The sequence below is a fragment of the Pinus tabuliformis genome, chromosome 7, assembly GCF_031772625.1.
Source record: "Pinus tabuliformis cultivar Carrire ecotype Pingquan chromosome 7, CPIR1, whole genome shotgun sequence".
Taxonomy (NCBI): domain Eukaryota; kingdom Viridiplantae; phylum Streptophyta; class Pinopsida; order Pinales; family Pinaceae; genus Pinus; species Pinus tabuliformis.
In genome coordinates, this window is record NC_142293.1 from 1,370,012,361 (window position 1) to 1,370,017,187 (window position 4,827).

Genomic DNA, 4,827 nt, shown 5'->3' on the forward strand with positions numbered 1-4,827 from the left:
CAAAATTAGGGAATTGGTTGGTTGACAAGTTTTCCATTAGTTAAAATAATTGTTTTTTATTCCTAATTGGGTAGCCAAATAGTTTGGGAGTTACCCAATTAAGATGTAACATGTGGAACCATTTAGTTTTGCAATTCATATTTTCGATCATAGTTCTAATTTTGTAAGATGTAACATGTGGAACCATTTAGTTTTGCAATTCATATTTTCGATCATAGTTCTAATTTTGTAAGAATGGCTTCTAATATGATATCGAATGCACAAGATAAGACGATGCCTTGCAAAAAAACATGTGCCTCCATTAAATTGTTGAAAAAAATTCCTAGTTACCATGTATATTTTCCTCCAATTAATCTTGTTATACAAGAAAACTCGCCACCCAAGTGAACAAATTAATTAACAAGGGCAACTGCGTAGCGGTAGTCCCTGCCGTATTGCCAATAAACACTAAACAATTATAAAATGAGTATTTAGGAGTTTTGACAGTTGCTCATTCCTGTATTGGTTTTTCTTTTAAACAATGGATTTGATTGGGCACATATTTGAACTCTTCAATAGTGTTTTCAGCTTCCCAATCTTTCTTCCAGCTAGGCTCTACCTTCTGAATTATTGGATTTCCCTTTCAAAAGTGTGAACATACTTAGCTTCCTTTATCTTTTCACATCTCTTCACATTAGTACTTATTGAATTCTCAACGATAGTAATGGTTGTTAAGTCAACCTATAATTAAACATTGTAAGAATCATAAAAGTGGATATACGCCATCTGTAAGGACACTTGGTCTCACCATAGAGCACCAATTGCTCATCATGAAAACTCAACAAATAAAGAAATAAATCTGAATTGGAATTGAAATGTTTAAATGTGATGATCTATTTAGGGTTAATATAAATGAAAAACTCGTACCAATAAATACCAAACCTTAAAAAAATGTTAAAACAAAAGGAATTTACGCTTCATCGTTTTTCACCAACAAAATTACCAAAAAAATATGGGTTAAAAAATAGATCTCATGTTTAGTATATAGATTAAATTCCATAAGACAAACCTCTTGTTACTACTTGATGTCAATCTTATTTGAATATATAATGTCATTTATTTAATCAACAGAGCTAGTAGAAGCTTGCAAATGAAATGTATAAGAAGATCATGCCTACAACTAAAAACATTTCATGTTTGTGTTGGCCTAATATAAACAAACACTTCATATCAAAATACAAGCGGTGCTAGGAAATTGAATTTTTGCTTCAAATGCTATCACTATTGAAAGACCTATAATTTGCATTTAGTAAACGCATAGAGATACAATCATCCTTAGTACATAAAACTGTACATAAAACTAAGTCCTGGGAGCTCTGATTCCAGAATTCAAAGACCAACCAGCAGAACCAGAAAGACATAACAAAAAAGCGACAACCACCTTGATATCTAGAATTGAATCGAAATCTAAGGCAAGGAAAACTATGCTCCCAGGAAATCCATGCAAGTTTTCAAAAGCTTCAACACTAAGCATAACCTCCGCCACCACCAATGCATCTATCTGAGGAAATCCATTAACTATATCCACCAAGCTTTTGTTGTCTGCCATGACGAATGGAGAATCCCTAGGCATAGGTATGCACCTTTATGAGGAAATTCATTAGCTCTCTCTGCCAAGTTTTTGTTTTCTGCCACCACAAATGCGGGAATCTCTCGGATTAATTTCAACAGAATTTCAATTGAATTGAACTAAGCAGGCCTAACTACCATGCATTATCTTCAACAAGAATTTCAATTGGATTCAACTAGGGGAGCCACGGGCCTAACTATCTAATTGCATTAACTTCAACTTACACCCATTTTCCCCAGGAACCTCCGTGAGTTGGGTATCAGAGAGCTCACCTGAAATCAAAATTGTAAATAAATATCAACTAGAATTTCAATAAAATTGCGAATGATAATCAAGTATAGCTTGCATTAATTTCAAGAATTTCAATTGAATTCAACTAAGCCAGCTACATGGCCCTAAGTATCTTGCATAATTTCAACTATCCATAGCTTTTTAAACGATCCATAGTTTCTAGTGCTACAAGTTAATATAATGATAATGATAATATACCTGTTGGTTGGACTGCCATCAGAGGGTGGGTACCGAGAGGGAGAAGCAGAAGCAAAGAAAAGATAGCAAGTCGCGCTTGATATTTCATCTCGTTACACGCAAATCCGATGGCTTCTCCTTACTTGGGATGGATCAGAACCGTCTTTCAGGAATGATACGTTAGAGAGGGTTTAACATTTAATAAATATATTTTCTCAACCTGAAAGTAAAATCTGTTACGATATTACATATATAGAATCTCTTACGATATGACAGATATCTGTATTCTGGTATATTGTTAGAATTCATATCTTTTAATATTCTGGTATATGGCACATTTCTATATTCTAGTATGTTCTTTCAGACCTCTTGCAACAAGTGGAACAGAGTGTTCTCTTAGACATTTTGCATAAAACACCTGTACTACATGCAGAAATTGTCACGTACAAAAAAAAATTGACAATTGAATTAATTACAAAAAACTTGTGGGCCTATGATTTTACCACTTTTCTACCCCTGTGGACTCACAACCTTACTATTTGTCCCTCCTTGTGACAACCCAACGCCCAACATGCACTATGACAACTCAACGCCCAAGGTGCTCTATGCTATTTCTCCGTAACTATTCAGGTAAATAGGTAACAAGTAGCATGGATGGAAATTGGAATGAAATAAATAGAGCACCGGTTCAACCACTGAAATTTCCTAACCAGATATCCTCTGAACGCTGTCTATATCTTGGTCGCCGCCCAAAGTTCTCTTGGATTTACTTCCCAAAGTTCTCTTGCATTTAATTCCCGCTGGTTCGAAGGTCGGGTCAGACAAACAACTTGAGCAGCGGCTTGAGCAGATGCAACTGCAGCTTCTGCAATGGCTGCGGTCGCTACAACCATAGCAATGGCATGTTTGTCAACATTTCCAGTTATAGGTGCGACCTCATCTTGGCTACTGGTAGTCTTTTCCTTTGGATGAAAATCATCAAAATCTGAAGCTGCCTTTTCATGGCAGTCATGGTGTGAAGATTTCCCAAAAGCCCATTTACGCTTCTATTTTGGGGCTTTTTTTTCTTGGACACAAAAAGATCATTAGAATTTGATAACGTATTTTCTTCAAAACATGAGAGCCCTCAAATGAAACCAGGTCTCAAGACAGAAGCAAAAGCTATCAGTGCCTACCTTTTCTTCTTTGCCTGCATCAAGTTCTTCACCTTTAACTTTGGAGGAAAAATTAGATTTCTTTGAATCGTTGGATTCAGAATCCTTGGCATGTGATCTAAAAGCCCTTTTCACGGCTATGAACCATGACCCCCCTTTCTTCCCCATACTAGTGCATTAATATTTCTTTCCTACAACATCCGCCTAAAAAATATATTTCTGTAGATCTCTGTAGGAAAAAAAACGAACTTCAGAAATAAACACAAGAAAACAATCATAAACAGTTAAAGCTTATTCAACCGTTAAATTTCAATAGTGTTCAAAATACAGACCCAACTGGTACTTCTTGTGGCAGAAAATCTCACAATGTTTGCTGCATAGCCATAATAGCTCACAAGGTTGCTAAACTCTCTTTAATAATCCAACACCTGAAAATTCTGTCAGAGGCTATTATATTACCTGAGCCTTCGAAGTTATTTGGACCAACGCCGTGTGCTCTCAAATGTAGCCATTCCGTGGAAACTATAAAGTAGACCAGCCCACCAATATAGAAATGATGAGGAAATAATACCGTGTAGAGCAAACCCACAATGGAACTTACAGTTTGTAATCACCCGTACCGAAGGTAAAATACCCTGCTGCTGTTATCTGCTTCAATGGCTTTGCAATGAGGCTGAATGAGGCTGATGTCTGCTTCAATTATTTCAAGTAGAGAGTCGGTGGCAGTCGGTAGTGGCCATGGGCAACAGGTGTAAATAATGCTGGTAGCGGGCAGTAACAGGTGTAATCACCAGTAGGTGTAATCACCAGTTCAAACTTTTTGAACAAAGGTTTATGCAACATTGCCCCGCTGTATATAAAATCAGAGAACTTCCAGTAGGTGTAATCACCAGTTCAAACCTTTTGAACAAAGGTTTATGCAACATTGCCCAGCTGTATATAAAATCAGAGAACTTTGGATAAAATGGATCAGAACCGCGTATTATTATGAAATCAATCTCGGCAATAAGACCTCCAAAACAAAACTTTGGATAAAACAAAAAAAAACCACGATATGTTTTTGGTTAAATGTAACAGTGCGCCTGAATTAATATGAAATATATAGCCGAACTTAGGATATCTTACTTTTACCCGTTTTGAAACCTGCGAAGCCCGCAATAAGACCCTCAACTTTGTTGGCCAATCAGCAATTACATAATAAATTTTATATTATTTTTTAATATGAAAACTTTGGTTAAAATTGTGATGTATAGCAATATTTTTTGGTCAAACAAGAAATTAATAGGCAGTCAACGCACTATCGATTGCTAAGAGTCCCAGGGAGGGACTAATAAGTCATCCATTAAAAAGTATTATAATAATATATTCACTTTTAAATTTAATTCATAATATTAGAATAAATAAAAATTATATATATATATATATATATATAACACGTTTTGCAATTCAAATTTTAGATCAAAGTTATAATTTTACAAGAATGACTTCTAATATGATATCTCAAACCTTTGTTCTAAATTGCATGTAGCTTTGGATGATAAATGAGTCCCCTAAAATAAGAAGACGTGTTGGATAGAATGCACAAGATAGGACAAT

General features: G+C 35.4%; 1 long non-coding RNA gene across 1 annotated transcript; it reads right to left on the reverse strand.

The window, feature by feature from the left end:
* Nucleotides 1-1,621: 1,621 nt before the first annotated feature.
* On the reverse strand, nucleotides 1,622-2,387 carry LOC149252726 (uncharacterized). Its single transcript, XR_016266089.1, has 3 exons — nucleotides 2,099-2,387; nucleotides 1,834-1,881; nucleotides 1,622-1,667 (listed from the first exon to the last, which is right to left on the reverse strand). It is a non-coding gene; the product is annotated as an uncharacterized LOC149252726 (long non-coding RNA).
* Between the last annotated feature and the right edge of the window lie 2,440 nt (nucleotides 2,388-4,827).